This window comes from Schistocerca americana, chromosome 3, assembly GCF_021461395.2.
Source record: "Schistocerca americana isolate TAMUIC-IGC-003095 chromosome 3, iqSchAmer2.1, whole genome shotgun sequence".
NCBI classification, from domain to species: domain Eukaryota; kingdom Metazoa; phylum Arthropoda; class Insecta; order Orthoptera; family Acrididae; genus Schistocerca; species Schistocerca americana.
In genome coordinates, this window is record NC_060121.1 from 619884219 (window position 1) to 619902287 (window position 18069).

General features: G+C 41.8%; 1 protein-coding gene and 1 pseudogene across 1 annotated transcript in view; one reads left to right on the forward strand and one right to left on the reverse strand.

Annotated features, from left to right (window-relative positions):
• LOC124606259 (alpha-2B adrenergic receptor-like) overlaps nucleotides 1–18069 on the reverse strand; it is a 101102-nt gene that overhangs the window by 65784 nt on the left and 17249 nt on the right. The gene's annotated exons all lie outside the window — the stretch shown is intronic.
• LOC124608964 lies at nucleotides 383–500 on the forward strand (annotated as a pseudogene).

The following is an 18069-nucleotide window of genomic DNA, read 5'->3' on the forward strand; positions in this document are numbered from 1 at the left end:
CGTGACAGTGACTAAATTAGACTGAGTAAAGAAATTGAACTGTGTGAAAAATTGGGATTTGTATGGGCGCTGATGACCGCGCAGTTGAGCACCCAACAAAACCAAACATTGTCATCGTCATTCTTTCAGCTTAATAAATTTTTACTTTGAGTGAAAGAGAAATTGATCAGTCCATAGTTACTCTTTGGGTTTATATGCGTTTGATCTTCGCACATTTCACGCTTAAGTAAAAAATAATTCGCATCACAAAATGACAATCTACTTTGAACGCTGTACAGATATTAGACAAATTGTTTCTGTGGTAGGTTGATTTCGTGTACTTAGGATCGCTGAAGCGGATTACGGCAATTGAACGGATTTGTGTGTGTCTTAGTGGTATACTGCCAACGGCCTTGCCGCAGTGGTAACACCGGTTCCCGTCAGATCACCGAAGTTAAAAGCTGTCGGGCTGGGCTGGCACTTGGATGGGTGCCCATCCGGTCTGTCGAGTGCTGTTGGCATGCGGGGTGCACTCAGCCTTTCTGAGGCAAACTGAGGAGCTACTTGATCGAGAAGTAGCGACTGCGGTCTCGTAAACTGACATACGGCCGGGAGAGCGGTGTGCTGGCCACATGCCCCTCCATATCCGCATTTGGTGACGCCTGTAGGCTGAGGATGACACGGCGGAGTGGTATACTACCAGGTTTCGTGTAAATACACTCCTGGAAATGGAAAAAGAACACATTGACACCGGTGTGTCAGACCCACCATACTTGCTCCGGACACTGCGAGAGGGCTGTACAAGCAATGATCACACGCACGGCACAGCGGACACACCAGGAACCGCGGTGTTGGCCGTCGAATGGCGCTAGCTGCGCAGCATTTGTGCACCGCCGCCGTCAGTGTCAGCCAGTTTGCCGTGCCATACGGAGCTCCATCGCAGTCTTTAACACTGGTAGCATGCCACGACAGCGTGGACGTGAACCGCATGTGCAGTTGACGGACTTTGAGCGAGGGCGTATAGTGGGCATGCGGGAGGCCGGGTGGACGTACCGCCGAATTGCTCAACACGTGGGGCGTGAGGTCTCCACAGTACATCGATGTTGTCGCCAGTGGTCGGCGGAAGGTGCACGTGCCCGTCGACCTGGGACCGGACCGCAGCGACGCGCGGATGCACGCCAAGACCGTAGGATCCTACGCAGTGCCGTAGGGGACCGCACCGCCACTTCCCAGCAAATAAGGGACACTGTTGCTCCTGGGGTATCGGCGAGGACCATTCGCAACCGTCTCCATGAAGCTGGGCTACGGTCCCGCACACCGTTAGGCCGTCTTCCGCTCACGCCCCAACATCGTGCAGCCCGCCTCCAGCGGTGTCGCGACAGGCGTGAATGGAGGGACGAATGGAGACGTGTCGTCTTCAGCGATGGGAGTCGCTTCTGCCTTGGTGCCAATGATGGTCGTATGCGTGTTTGGCGCCGTGCAGGTGAGCGCTACAATCAGAACTGCATACGACCGAGGCACACAGGGCCAACACCCGGCATCATGGTGTGGGGAGCGATCTCCTACACTGGCCGTACACCACTGGTGATCGTCGAGGGGACACTGAATAGTGCACGGTACATCCAAACCGTCATCGAACCCATCGTTCTACCATTCCTAGACCGGCAAGGGAACTTGCTGTTCCAACAGGACAATGCACGTCCGCATGTATCCCGTGCCACCCAACGTGCTCTAGAAGGTGTAAGTCAACTACCCTGGCCAGCAAGATCTCCGGATCTGTCCCCCATTGAGCATGTTTGGGACTGGATGAAGCGTCGTCTCACGCGGTCTGCACGTCCAGCACGAACGCTGGTCCAACTGAGGCGCCAGGTGGAAATGGCATGGCAAGCCGTTCCACAGGACTACATGCAGCATCTCTACGATCGTCTCCATGGGAGAATAGCAGCCTGCATTGCTGCGAAAGGTGGATATACACTGTACTAGTGCCGACATTGTGCATGCTCTGTTGCCTGTGTCTATGTGCCTGTGGTTCTGTCAGTGTGATCATGTGATGTATCTGACCCCAGGAATGTGTCAATAAAGTTTCCCCTTCCTGGGACAATGAATTCACGGTGTTCTTATTTCAATTTCCAGGAGTGTATTTGGCAAGATCAGTCCATGGTCTGTGAGGATCATTCTGCATTCACCTAATAGACTTTCAGAATGATGTCTACCTGGCTGTCATAACAGACATTTGCATACTGACCAATATTATTTAAAAATATGTAATTAGGTCGTATTAACTCCGAGGGTGTTGGTGTGACTGCTACCCTGAATGAAGAGACCAGCACGCGAAAGAAAACCGTGACTCGCAGCATCTAACTAGTCAGAAGACATATAACCTCCACCCTCCGCTCCCCCCCCCCCCCCCCCCAAGTCGAACTACGGTTCTCGTCCCTCCTTGCACTAACATCTCTGCGAAACATTTGAGGCATTATAACTTATTTACAATCATTCCCATCCACCTACAAAAAAAAATCACCCAAACCTCTCTCTGTCTCTCTGTCTCTCTCCCTCTCTCTCTCTCTCTCTCTCTCTTTCCCCTCTCCCTCTGCCTCCCTCTCCCACAAACACATACACACACGATTACGAGAAAGACTTCATTCACCGATTAGTAACACGAACAACGAAGGGCTACAAAGAAAACAAATGAATAGACAACATGCAGAGTGCGGACAACTTGAAACTACAGAAGTTTTAAGAAAGTGAGTTGAAGTGTAAATAAAACCAAGGGATCTTAAGAAAAAATGGATTCCAAAACGGCGAAGAACTGCTGAGGGTGAATGCAGCCGAGTTTATTCAGACCTCAACTTCCACTACCAACGAAGTCCAAAGTAGTGGTTTCCAGAATATGTAAACAAGAGGCAAAAGACCATAAGCAAATTCTACGACAATTCTAAAATGAAATACTATAAGTACCCTACACACACCAAAATGTATAACATATAATGAATTTCTATTTAGAGAATGATTATGAATGATGCTTTATAATTGGAAGCGAAATGCATGTGCTGAAAAATATTCTTTATCTGCAGTAAGCTTAAGACGGATAATCCAATGATAATTGAGCTCGAGGATTATTTGGCTTTACATTATTAATCTGTGAGAGAAGAGACCAGACAATTCTCAAAAATTGTGTTGTGGCCTTCAGTCCAAAGACTGGTTTTATGCAGCTTTCATGCTACTCTACCGTGTGCGAGCCTTTTCATCTCCGAGTAACTACTGCAACCTACGTCTTTCTTATTCTGCTTACTGTGTTCATCTCTTGGTCTCCCTCTACTGTTTTACCTCCCGCACTTCCCTGCAATACTAAACTGGTGATCCCTTGATGTCTCAGAATGTGTCCCATCAACCGATCCCTTCTTTTGGTCGATTTGTGCCACAAATTTCTTGTCTCGTCTGTTCTCTTCAGTACTTCCTGATTAGTCAGGTGGTCGACCCTTATAATCTTCAGCATTCTTCTGTAACACCACTTTCCGAAAGTTTATGTTCTCTTTCCGTCCAAGCTGTTCATCTTCCATGTTTTACTTCCATACATAGCAACACTTCAGGCAAATACCTTCAGCAAAGATTACCTAACACTTAATCTATATTCGATGTTTACATAGTTCTCCATTTCGGAAATGTTTTTCTTGGAACTGCCAATCTACATTTCATATCCTCTCTACTTCGGCCATCATCAGTTATTTTGCTGCCCCAATAGCAAAAATCGTCTACTGCTGTAAGTGTCTCGTTTGATAATCTGATTCCCTTAGCATCACCTGATTTAATACGATTACAATCCATTATTCATCTTACATCCTCATTTCACGACACTGTCCACTCCGTTCAACTTCTTTTCCAAGTTCTTTGCTTTCTCTAACATAATTACGACCTCATGGGCAAACCTGTTACACAGTTTTCTTTGAGTTCCTTTAGTGCTTGTTCATTATACATATTGAATAACATCAGGGCTGGGATACAACCCTGTCTGAATCCCTTTTCACTCGTGGGGACAATAGCTATTGGATCAGACCAGGTTGAGGAAGTAGGTTTGTAGACATTTGTAATCGCCGTATTCTCTATTTGTACAGATGTGGCAAAGAAATAATGGTATTCCGAGGTCGGGGTTACGTTGTACTGACATATGTCGTTTTTAATATATGTGGCAATTCCGTACTGGACATGGTGATGTGTTGCCAGTACATACGACACCATTTGGAAGGAAGATCTTTTATTAAAACTGATCAAGGTGGTCCCCTGTGTGAAGATATCAACTTCAATTGAAATATGCTAAGTAACAGACTAATTCAAGTTTACTCAGAAAACAGCAGAAGCCGATTCCGAAAATTGAGTAATGGTCTACCACAAGGTTCAGTCCTCTCTCCAGCACTTTTCAATTTATACACTCATGATCTGCCCAACACACTGTCCTGCAAATTCGTATATGCGGATGATATCAACCTCACTGTTAAACGCACTAATTTTGCAGAAGAAAATGTCCTCAACCATGACCTTGTACTCCTGGATGAATACTTTAAGAAAACCCTCACAATTGTGAGATATCTACTTTTCACCTGGACAACAGGCTCTCAAATTATCAACCAAGAGTCAATTTTAGAGGGGAAGCATTTCGATTCAATGGCACGCCTGCATATCTGGGTATGACTTTGGAAAGGACCTTAACATATAAGAGCCAATAACGTAAATCTGCTGCAATACTGAAGAGCCGTAATAACCTTCTTCAGCGTCTAGCTGGTACATCATGGGGAGCGGACGCCAACACATTGAGAACATCTGCTCTAGCCCTCGTCTGTTCCTCAGCAGAGTACTGCTCTGCAGTATGGCTAAATAGCTGCCATACTCACCTTGTGGACATTCAACTTCGTCACACTATGTGTATCACATCTGGAACATTACTTGCTGCTCCAGTCCAATGGCTGCCGGTGTTGCGTAACACACCACCTCCTCACATCAGAAGGCAAAAACATCTTGGTCATCTGTGGTCAAGAATACTGAATAACTCGTCACTCCAAATTTACGAATACGTGAGACAGCTAGAATCATCCAGATTGAAGTCCCGTAAACCGGCATGTAAAACGGCCACGGAATTATTAAGCAACCATTTCGACCCCAAAGACAGCTGGCGGAAAGAATGGACATCTTCTACTCCACAGGGCATCTTGAAAGTAGAAGATCCAACAGTAAGGCTCAATGGTTTCAGCTTGCCAAGATACACCTGGGGCAGGCTTAACCGTTTCAGATGTGGTGTGGGAAGAAGAGTTTCGATTCTTCATAAATAGGGTTGGGTGGACTCCCCATACTGTGACTTTGCTGACGTTCTACAAACAATGAAGCATATGGCAGTGGACTGCCCCCTCCATGCCTTCCCTGGACGTCTAATGGATTCGAACCTGGTTACTTCCGAAGTGGTGGATTGCATCAATGGCTTAGATATAAAGATCTGAACTGTGTTTTAATGTGTCTGTGGTACTGTATTTTATGTGTTATTGTGATTGTTATGTATCATATGCTAAATGATGAAATGTCCCTTTTCAACCACAGCCTCCCTTTCATGCCCCTCGACTGCAACGAATGTGCTCTAGTTTCTGGACAAGCTATAAATTGCGTATTTTACCTCTGATACCTTCAGAATTTCAAAGAGAGTTTTCCAGTCAATTTCGTCACAAGGTTTCTCTAAGACTACAAATGCTATAAATGTAGATTTGCCTTCACGTAACCTGTATTCTAAGAAAAGTTGGAGGGTCAGTATTGCCTTGCGTGCTCCTACATTTCTCCGGAATCCAAACTGATCTTCCCGAGGTCAGCTTCTACCAGTTTTTCAATTCGTCTGTAAAGAATTCGTGTTAGTATTTTGCGACCATTATTTATTAAACTGATAGTTCGGTAATTTTCACAACTGTCAGTAACTACTTTCCTTGGAATTGAAATTATTATATTTTCTTTGAAATCTGAGTGCATTTCCCCTGTGTCATACATTCATACATCCTGCACACCAGATGGAAGAGTTTTGTCATGGCTGCCTTTCCCAAGGTTATCAGTAGTTCTGATGGAATGTTGTCTACCCCTGGGGACTTGTTTCGAGTTAGATCTTTCAGATCTTCGTCAAGTTCTTCTCGCAGTATTTCTCATCTCATCTTCACCTACGTCCACTTCTGTTTATATAAAATTGATTTCAAGTTCAGCTCCCTTGTGTACACAATCTATATACCTTTTTGCCTTTCTGCTTTCCCTTCTTTGCTTAGAACTGATTAACCATCTGAGCTGTTGATATTCATACAGCTGCTTCTATTTTTCCCGAAGCATCTCTAATTTTCCTGTAGGCGGTAACTATTTTTTCCTAGTGAAATGCGCTTCTAGATCCTGACGTTTGTCGTCTAGCCACTCCTGCATAGAAAATCCGCTCTTCCTGTCAATCTCTTTTTTTAAACGTTTGTATTTCCTTTCACCTGCTTCATTTTCTGCATTTTTAAATTTCCTCCTTTCATCAGTTACATTCAATCTCTTGTGTTATCCAAGGATTTCTACTAGGCTTTCTCTTCTTATCTATTTGAGCATCTACGGCCCTTCACTATTTCATCTTTAAAACGTACCCATTCTTCTGTTGCATTCCTTTCCCTGTTCTAGTCAACCGTTACATACCATTCGTGAGTTTACAGGGAAATATACGCTACTTAACACAAAGCCGCGCGGAGTGGCCCTGCGTTAGAAGCGCCATGTCACGGAGTCCGCGGTCAGACCCGCCGGAGGTTCGAGTCCACCCTCGGGCATTGGTGCATGTGTTGTTCTTAGCATAAGTTAGTGTAAGTTAGTTTAAGTAGCGTGTTAGTCTAGGGACCGATGACCTCAGCAGTTTGGTCCCTTAGAAATTCACAGACATTTGAAAATATAACACAAAATTTGGTTAACAAAAAAAAAAAAAGGATTAAATTTAACGGAATGGATGGGAGTGTTTTGTACCAAATAATTATTGGGAAATATATAGTAAAAGGGCCGACAGATGTCTAGTGCGAAGGAAGCACGCATATAAAGAACGGAGACATCTGGTCGGAGGATGCTAATCAAATTTTTACTCAGTAAATTGCTTATTTGGCGTATATTACAGACACAGAATTGCGAAGGATGATTGTGACGTTTTGCAAATTGACTCATAGTTGTATGGTAGTGAAACATAGTAGATGTGAAAATTAGAGAAAACGATGGTGCTGAGATTTGGAACGTATTGCTAAAGAAATTATAGTAGAAAGAATGGAGAGCAAAGAAGATTGCGAAATAAGGGTCTGGGTTGATGTATGTGTGTTATAACCTTCAGAGTTTTTCGAAACATGGTCTGATTATGCTGGTGAATCTGGGATAGCACAATACACTTATATTCTAATCTTCCACTATTTGATTTGGTCGTTATATTCCACGTTCAATTGAGCGGACAGTCGTGTAGATGACTGAAGACATCGTTTTGTAACTATGAAGTCGACAATATTTTATGCTTATCAACAGCCAGCTTAAAGTTGATTTTAATATGTAAAATAAGTATCACAGTGCGTGTTAGCGGTTCAGAGAGATACATATAGAGGAAAATCCTTGTAAGGTAAAAATAAAGCAGAAACCGAATATTTTGTGCATTCTGGGAAGTAGATGAAAAAGTGGAACAAGATTGGAAGAAATGTGCACTATGGTGGGAAGGACTGTGAATCAGAAGCATATCATTACGTCCAAGAAGCGACTCTCACAATTTGTTCCGATACATAAAATAGAGACTGAGAGGAAACTGTAGCAGTAGTTAATACGCCATGGTGTCATGAAGTCGATGCTTACAACAAAGCAGCAGAGGATCCATAAGACAAGGAGTCTGTAGGGGTTTGAGAAACCCTTGAATTACGAAATAACAGAAATCGATCTTAACCGCTGACAGCGTACATTGAGCTTCTAAACTAACAACTATTCGAGATCCTCGTATATTGACAGGTGGTATTGATTCACTGTTTAATACTTTAGTGTAATTCGTTAGTTAGTTACATCCATAGGTCATTTGAACGATTCTTTTGTAGAACTGATGTGGAATGCGTCAGTTTACACGATATGTAAATATGATTAGTGTTAAGATTAATGAACACATTATTATTTTTAGTACTACTCGTACAACTGCTCTTAATTTTTTAAAAGGCTACCAGTTCTTTAGTAGAAAATTGACAATGGACTAGATGTAGTTTCCTAGAAGAAATGATCTTAAATTAGGTTTAAAACTTGCTTCGCTCTCTTCAGACATTTTACATTATTAAACAAACGATGAAAAATTTTTGTTGTTGCATACTGAATTCCTTTCTGCATCACTGCCAGGTTCAGCAGTGGGTAATACAGGTCATTTTTCCCTCTAGTGCTGAAGGTGTTGATATAATTGTGATGGATTATTAACGACAGATGAAGGAGCAGACGTAAGTAGCAAAGTCAGTTCCTTACCCCTTCACAAAGTCAAACTAGAACTTTGAACACATATTTTCGTTCCCAAGGATGAGCAGAGGTTACTACCTATCGTGTAAATGATTCATCTGTATGCATGAACGTAGTTAGTATGCTCTCTTGTACGAATTCGAGAATGTAGGGAAGAGCCAGCCAGGGGCATCCGACCATTAGTCTTGTTGCGGCGCTACTGATTGTATATTAATATTCATGTGCTGGTCATCGCTAAAGCTGTCACATTAACAGGCGTGTATTTACGTAATACATGGAACACAGTTAAAATGGTAAGTTATGCACGGACTGTGCCAATACCAATTAAGTGCGTTTCGCGCTATTGTGTTATTTATTGCATAGGTTAGAAGTGGCGCGTGCAGAGACAGATTCAGCCTTACACACAGCTGCACGTTAATAACTGAATTCTCGAAGCACTAGCGTTACAAATATGTCGCTGCTTTAATGTGCGCGCTACCAGTGTTATTTCCAGATAGAAGAGCCATACTACATCAAAGACAAATGCAAACTCTGTACCGACGCGTAATGAATTTCAGAATGTACGGGGAAGCGAGAGCATCTGAAACTTAGATTCAAGCTCAAATAGAAAATAATTACAAGGATTTTAAGGCTAGGAAAACAGATTTCGTTTTTTTCTGCCGTATGAGCAAGACAGGCAAGTATATATATTATCCTACGAGAAAACATCCCGTTAAACAGTGTCTTTGTTTTCCACTACAGCAGCACTGTTAGCAGAGTTGTAGTGAAGAAGAGGAATTGGTCACTTACAATCATGAGAACCTAGAAAGAGGACTTTTAAAAATACAGTAATATACGTAAAAGACCTTCTCTCTTGATCTTCGATTTGGTAACATACAGTTATAAATACTTTCTACACACCTGATGCATGGAGCTGTTTGTTGTAACATTACTGAACTTCGTCGTCAGCTTGGTGAACTTCCGAAGAAATGCTACAGATACAGTACTTAGGTATTTATGTTCCAAGATACAATGGAAACCATGTAAGTAATAAAATTATGAACTCTAAAGATTCAAATTTGTAATAAATGACGATGACTGCACCTGATTAAGGTGAACGTTCGGATACGTAATGTTCATTGAATTGTTCACTGCAATACAGTCCGTGACATGTGCACCAAATCTCAAAGTACTTCACACTGATGACGGGGTACTCAAAGGCTAGCTCTGTGAAATTCAAGTACCTACAGTGATAGTAATACTGCCGTGGAATGTAGCTATCGTAATTTACCCATGCGCCGTGGCTCGTACACACACACAAACACACACACACGCGCGCACACACACACACACACACACACACACACACACACACACACACACACACACACATGCACGCACAGACAACGGTATACAAATTTCGTCCGAGTGTCATTGATTTAGTCGTACCGTTTAATTAATCAGGGAGCTGTAGTCCAGGATGAGGGAAATTTTGTAATATTAACGATTTGAACGCTACAGCTGATGCTTTACTTATAAGAACAGCAGAGCGTCGGTTGCACGAATTGGATTCATGGAATTTCCAGTCGGGCTGACACTTGGTGACGTATGGACGCCGAACCTGGGCCCCTTGTCTTTCGGTTGCAATTTTGAATCTACTCTATGCATTCGAATAAACCAGTAACTGCTTCATCAAATGCCCTTCTTACCGACAGGGACTGCAAATTGATATTTACCAGGCTTGATGCTACTCGGAAAGAAGCTGAAAACGCTGCGTTTAGGACAAAAGTATATCAGCATCTGTCTACTGAAAAATCATAGTACTCGTATTAAAAAAAAACTACGCAAGACTTCCAACATTACTAGTCGTATTACCTTTCTCAGTATTTATTGTTATACAGGATTTTCAAAAGAAATAGTAAATACTTTAGGTGCGTTTACTACAAACGTAAACATCAGTCACCGGTAGGCGTGGGGCCTCTTACCACTTGACGACGGCTGCCAGTCGTTTCTGCCAATAGGTTCGAACCCGATGGTGCCGTTGCTTCCTTACTCAATTTATTATAAGTAAATGCTAATTCGAATAGAACAGTCTATATAACATGCGTCCAGTTTTTTTTATTGACTACAGAGACACCTTTGTCAAATGCAGCCCAAACACATGCTCAGAATGAAACTGATTAAGGTCAGAGCTGATTTTCATAATTTTTTTTTTTTTGACATCAACTTTTTTTGATATCACTACATATACTTCTTCAGAGGTAGCCTTTTGGCGTTCTTTTATAAGCGCAGCATTATTCATAACTCTAGTGATCAATTCTTCCTTTAATTTTTCTTTATAGAATTCCTCTTTAAATCATCCCCACAGCAAAATCTAAACGAATAAGACTCAGAGGCTTACGGAAAAGAAGCCGTTTCTGCCACACGATTCCAGAGAATGTCAGATTTTATTGTTGCTTCACCTGCCGGCTGGAATGAGCAGAGGCCCCTTCATGTTTACGAGAAATAACCATCAATATAGCCAAATGAGCGTCTATCAATAGTGCTGGAAGATCGTTTTTAAGGATAGATAACGGGAAACTGAAAGACGACACGATAGGACAACAGGCGTAATAAACTGATAGTCTATCGCCCATGGTGCAGGTATAGCGTCTTTCAGTACTAATCAGATCACACAACCGCTTAAATTCTGATTAATAGTAATCAGCATTGGTGGCCGAAGGCTTCTGGCATAAGAAGTCACCCCCATTCTGCCGACGGCCTTGTCAGAGAGGGCGGAGGAGCGGAGAGAGGTTCAGCACACTCTCCTGTCCTTGAGGTGCGAAACTTTCGCTCAAGGCTGAAGAATCAGCAATGATCAAAGGCATGAGGATGCAGAAGGCAATAGAAACCACTGCATTAAAGACACACAAACACCTCGCTTCTCAACTGGACTTTTCTGTTGCTAGTGCCGACACACTCATCCACCAGCTGGGGTTCAAATGGCTCTGAGCACTATGGGACCTAACATCTATGGTCATCAGTCCCCTAGAACTTAGAACTACTTAAACCTAACTAACCTAAGGACATCACACAACACCCAATCATCACAAGGCAGAGAAAAATCCCTGACGCGGCAGGGAATCGAACCCGGGAACCCGGGCGCGGGAAGCGAGAACGCTACGGCACGACCACGAGCTGCGGACCAGTTGGGGTTCCTCACCGCCTGAGAGAAGATCATAAGGAGCATCATGATATGTATTCGCAGTGCGAATATGAACTTTCAGCTGCTTACTGTAATGACGACGATGAAAATTTGTGCTGGACCGGGACTCAAAGCCGTATTTCCCGCTTGTCGCAAACTGTCGTCTTACCATTAGGCTATCGGAGCAAGTCTTACTGCAAGACCCAAAGTTCCGCATGTCATTGTCCACGCGTCTACAACCAGAACTCGTACGTCCATTACGTATAATTCTGTGCAGCAGAGATATTTTAACTGAAAGTTCGTTGCAGATACGATACTGAAGCGCCTGTGTTGTTCATAACTACGACGCAATGTTCCATCGGATATGCATGCATATGTCATCAACCGCGCGTCTAAAATTAGCATTCGTATATCCGTTATGTATATTCCCTTACAAGAGAGACATTTCAACTGAATGTCGCTTGTACGTTACCGGCGGATAAATACGGTATTGCAGTTCCTCTGATGTTCGTAACTACGATGTAATGTTTCTTCAGTCGTGCGTGCATTTACGAAGCAACATTACGTTGTACCTTTGAACAACAGAGGCACTGCAATATCGTATTTATCTGCCGATACCAGGCAAGCGACTTCCAGTTAAATGTCTCCCCCGTACAGAAATATACTATATAAGGAATGTACGTGCGCTAATTGTGGAAACAGGCTTCAAGACGTATGGAAGTGGCCGCGAGGCGTGCTCAGGTGACTTAATGGTAAGATGACCACTGGCAATAAGCGGGAAATACGGGTTCGAGGCCCGCTACGGTGTACATTTTCACTGATGTCATTCCAGTATACAGCTGATGATTGATCATATTCACAGCTACGAATACATTTCATGGTTTCATAACGGCTATAGTCGACACAGTGCCTGTTCCTTCGAACATGCATGTAGGTTCGAAGGAACATTGCATCGTACTTATGTACAACAGAAGAACTGCAATATCGTATAAAGAGCATCTGTTTGGCCCAATGAACAATGCTGTACGTGGATGATGGGGAGATTATTGATGCGGCAAGACTTTGGCTTCAACGTCGACCAGTAGAGTGATACCATAGAGCCACTCCCAGTAAAGCAGCGTAGGCCTGTCGAACTGAACGGAGATTATGCATAAGGACAGGGTTTTGTAGGCAGAAGAGTGGGGAATAATACGGTGTAATGGAATTCTGAATAAATCGGACCTGCGTTTAGAAAATAATGTGTTGTATTACTCATTGAAGGCCCGACGTGCGTGTGCTTGTCGAAAAACGTGAATAGTAATGCCTACTAGTTCATCCACTCTCTGTTCTTTGTATACATTCCGATAAAATATTAATGCTCTGCACAGTATGTCTCACGTAGCTTAGAGAAGACGAAAATCTGGTACTCTGCGGTCAGGAAATCGTATTCCCTGCTCTCTACAAACAGCAGCGTTTCCATTACAGAATCAGTACTCGAATACCATATGGCGATACTTGGCATTTGTAAATAAATGCGTCACGCTTGAACGATACAGTAGTATTGGTTAACAAACCAGTCACAACCACAGATGACGAATTCGGTTACTTAAATTCAAGCACAATTTCACAACTTGGACTTCAAAACAATAATGACAATCGATAAGTAAATGCATAGCACTTGGAGTACCTACACGCGAAATGAAATGTATATCTCTGCGATATAAAAATTGTACACATGTTACACGTAGTACTGTCACATCCCTGAATATTTGCAATTCCTCCTGAAACAGCGTGTATTAACCCTCCAACTGTGGATGATTTACCGATTTTTCCTTACGACATCGCGGGAATTTTTTTATTCGATAATATAGTTGTGAGGATAGAATTACAGAAATGTAACAAGAAAACTAGAGGCATACTTCAAGGTCGATTTTTGACATTTAACGTAAATTAAATGTAAAAGCAGAAAAAATGTATTGCGAAATTTTCTGTACGTTGTTTTTCTTAAAGTAAGGTATTATAAACAAGCTGTGGAATACGATTACAAAACTGCTGCCACGAGAAGTTATATATGCGTGTCAGTGAGACAGGAGAACGTATCAAAAGCGACTCCCGCTGTTTTCCATGGGAAAATAGCACACTCTGATGTTGCTGAGCAGTAGAAAAAAGTTGACGAGAAGATAGCAGCCTGCGATGCTTCAGAGCAACGGAAAAGGATTCGCCGGGAATATCGTGACCTCCTACGTTCAGAAAGAGCAACAATTACGTCCAAGGTGATATTCGCGTACTCCGCGAGATAGTCTGGCAAGAGCTGAATTATACGTCCTCGTCGCCAGCGCTGGTGGGTTAAAGCTCTCCATGACATTAACAAGGGAAAGCGACGACGTTCAGGTCACGGATTTACTTAAAACGTTGTATACTTTTTGTAGACCATTAGGACAACATAATATGCAAGAAGTACGGCGCATTGCTTAGGCAATTTCGAGAAGATCACAAGAGAGTTTTACGCGTCAGTGATGTAATGGGTAGTTGGCGTTCATGCTGCGTAATCGGTGGATCGCTAGATCGAGCCCAGACTGTGCTTTCTTTTTAATTTATATTTTTTAAACACTCTTGCAGTTGCGGTCTTCAGTCTGGGAACTGGTTTGAAGCAGCTCTCCAAACTACTCTGTCCTGTGTGAGCCTCTTCACCTCCGAATACTACTGCCACTCACATCCTTCTCATCTCTTTGTCTCTCTCTTAAGGATTTTAACTCCTCCCTCTCCCTTCCCCACTTCCCTTCTGTACTAAACTGGTGATCTTTTGATATCTTACAATGTGGCCTATCAGCCGATCCCTGCTTTTCGTCAAGTTACGTTGCAACTTTCATGTCTACCCAGTTCTATTCAGTACCGCCGCATTAGTTACGTGATCTACCCACCTAATTTTCACCTTTCTTTTGTAGCACCATATTTCAAAAGTTACTTTTCTCATTTTCTCTAAACTGTTTATTGCCATGTTTCACTTCCTAACAGTCAAATCTATATTCGATGTTAACAAATTTCTCTTATACAGAAATGGTTTTCTTGTCATTGCCAGTCTATGTTTTATGTCCTTTCAACTTCGGCTGTCATCAGGTGTCTTGCTGCTCGAATAGGAAGACTCATCTACTACTTTTAGTGTCTCGTTTCCTACGCTAATTCCCTCAGCATCACCTGTTTTAATTCGGCTACATTGGTAATATGTAAATATCTTAACTGAAATTTAATACAATGACTTACAATACGACAGAATATGAGGGTAATTTACAATTAATCGTCTCATGTGCTTTAGACTTGACAAGATACAGGATGATATTTTTCACACATAAACGGAAAACATAATTTGAAAATGCATCTACTACATCGAGTGAATGTAATTTTCCTCCGAGCACAAGGAATCTCCAGCTGGCTGACATCATGAAAAATTTTTCTTTCTTCTGACAAATTGGATGCAAATCGTGCGTGACGAAACATTTTCGTAAATGTATCTGCTGAAAATTGGCGATGTACTATTGAACGTATTTTAATGGCATCTTCACGAGAAGCAATTTCTTGTTCATTGTTAATCAAATAGGAACAAGTCTGAAGGCGCTTGATAAAGTTTTTACCTAGCCTACACAAATAAAACTCATGTAATACTTTTTGTAATAATACAAATTAGTAAACAACCAAGTACCATTGTAAATTCAATAAAAATTAATGCAAATACACCAGTATTTTCATCGTACTACCAAATGAGATATGTATGAAATAACAGAACTAGTGTTGAAAAATATAAAGTAAAAGAAATGTTAGTGGGACTCAATCCACTGAGCCACCCATTAAGGAACTTGAGCGCTATCCACTCGACAGCCACCAGTTCGTGTTCATGGTTGCCAGGCACCACTCCATCATTGACGTGTAAAACTTCTCTTGCGATTTTCTCGAATTCGCCTAAGTGGTACACCTTACCACATGCACATTATGCTGTCCTAATGGACACTAAAAGTGTGCAAAGTTTGAAGTAAATCTGTGACCCGAACTTCTACTTCCAGGATAATTACCTATAAACTTACTAACACTTAGGTAACTGGGCTTAATGACAGCACAAGGGCAGGTGTAATACCTAACACTACAATAAACTGATTATTCGTAAATAAAACTCGATCAATGCTGTTTTGTTTTAAATAACGGACCACCAGAAAGATCTGTATTATTTTTTCAGTATCTGTAGATTTGAAACTCGAACAACACTGTTTCCTTTTCAGTAATGATCACTGCACAGGTTCGTATTACGGAGCACTACCTGCAGCTTTGAAACAGTGCTCAAATCGATAGTTCACATCCTGAATTTTCGATTACATTCACAGATCCTATCTTCATCAACACCATTCGTGACAATACCTTACTGCAGATCCCATCAACAGAATACACTACCAGTTCAAACATTTCTGAAAGATTACAAACAAAAATTCCTTTGGCGTGAAGGTCATCAGAAATCGAACACTAATACAGTTGGATAAGGTAAGGCATCAAGTTATCACTAATAAATAACATACAAGTGGTATATAAAGTCACAAATTTACATGTTCATTTTTCCTGATTGGAGTAAAAACAAATTAGAAAGGCGACTTAAGGTCGAGCAAGGTAGGAAAATGTGCACGCAAACATCACATAAAACATCAGTATAAACATTTATATCTGATAACTAGAACAAATTCCTGCAACGCATTGCATTAAACATGAGCAAACACAACTGATGCAGTACGTTATTATATTAATCATTAATGACATGATTCATGCTTCCTAAAAACATTGACTGTGATTAACGAAACTAAATGAGCTGTGTTCCACCACTTCACATTGCAAGGTGGCGTTTAGCTATAGATGTAGACACAGACCAATGTAAGCTAATGGCGACTCACTTTCGGGTATTTATGCACAATCGAAGACCTCTAAGCAAATAAATTCTATCATAAATCTTTGTTAAGTGTTTCATCAATTGTAATTGTTGGTAGACAGAGGTTTTTCATATGACTATCACTATAGCAGATGACCTGTTGTTGTTGTTGTGGTCTTCAGTCCTGATACTGGTTTGATGCAGCTCTCCATGCTACTCTATCCTGTGCAAGCTTCTTCACCTCCCAGTACTTACTGCAACCTACATCCTTCTGACTTTGTTTAGTGTATTCATCTCTTGGTGTCCCTCTACGATTTTTACCCTCCACGCTGCCCTCCAATGCTAAATTTGTGATCCCTTGATGCCTCAGAACATGTCCGACCAAACGGTCCCTTCTTCTAGTCAAGTTGTGCCACAAACGCCTCTTCTCTCCAATTCTATTCAATACCTCCTTATTAGTTATATGATCTACCAATCTAATCTTCAGCATTCTTGTGTAGCACCACATTTCGAAAGCTTCTATTCTCTTCTTGTCCAAACTAGTTATCGTCCATATTTTCACTTCCACACATGGCTACACTCCATACAAATACTTTGAGAAACGACTTCCTGACACTTAAATCTATACTCGATGTTAACAAATTTCTCTTCTTCAGAAACACTTTCCTTGCCATTGCCAGTCTACATTTGATATCCTCTCTACTTCGACCATCATCAGTTATTTTGCTCCACAAACAGCAAAACTCTGACATTAAAATCGGGTGGCGATGGTGGCAATACATAGAAAAAAAATCAGAACTTTTGTTTCTATACTGGACGACTGTAGTATTGCTGGCAATTCTTGTGGTTGTCGAAGAAGAACCAACTGTCGAACTGTCTGACGCGGTAAGCAACATGATTAGTAGGAGAGCAATATTCTTAGAAAACAAACTGATTACTGGCCACTGGGTTACCTGCATACAGATGGCAGCGATGGAGAGGTGTCATTAGATGCCTGATCTCTCTCCAACATCCCCTTCTTCTAAGCCAATATATGTATATTTTGCTGCATCTATCACAGCCCAGAACCAGATGTTAAAACGAAACAGCCAATCATTTTGTACGACGGAGCCGGCCATGCAGCTCTCTTTAGGCTACTTGGCTTACAAACACGGCAGTTGTTCGATATTTGTACCAAAGTAAACTAGCACTTTAAATAAACTAAAAATGTATGCATGACTTGTCAAAATAAGTACAGATATTAGAACTAATTTTTAAAGTATAAGATACACTTTGTGCCAGCTGCGATTTCTTTCGTTTTACCCACTTGGCACAAGGTACAATTGAACTTCGCATTATGTATCACAACGTATTTTCCATGTCTAAATTGTCTATATCCTTCATCAAAAATCCGCCTTAGTTCGACTACAATCTAGACACCATATGCCAGATTCCGATGATCTCAGGACGAAATATATATATACTGATCGAAAACTGTCGCCCCAGTGCGGGAATCCACAAAATTCTGAATACAGTGCACCTGCCATATGTTAATTAAAAAAACTTCTCGTGCCTTTTATTT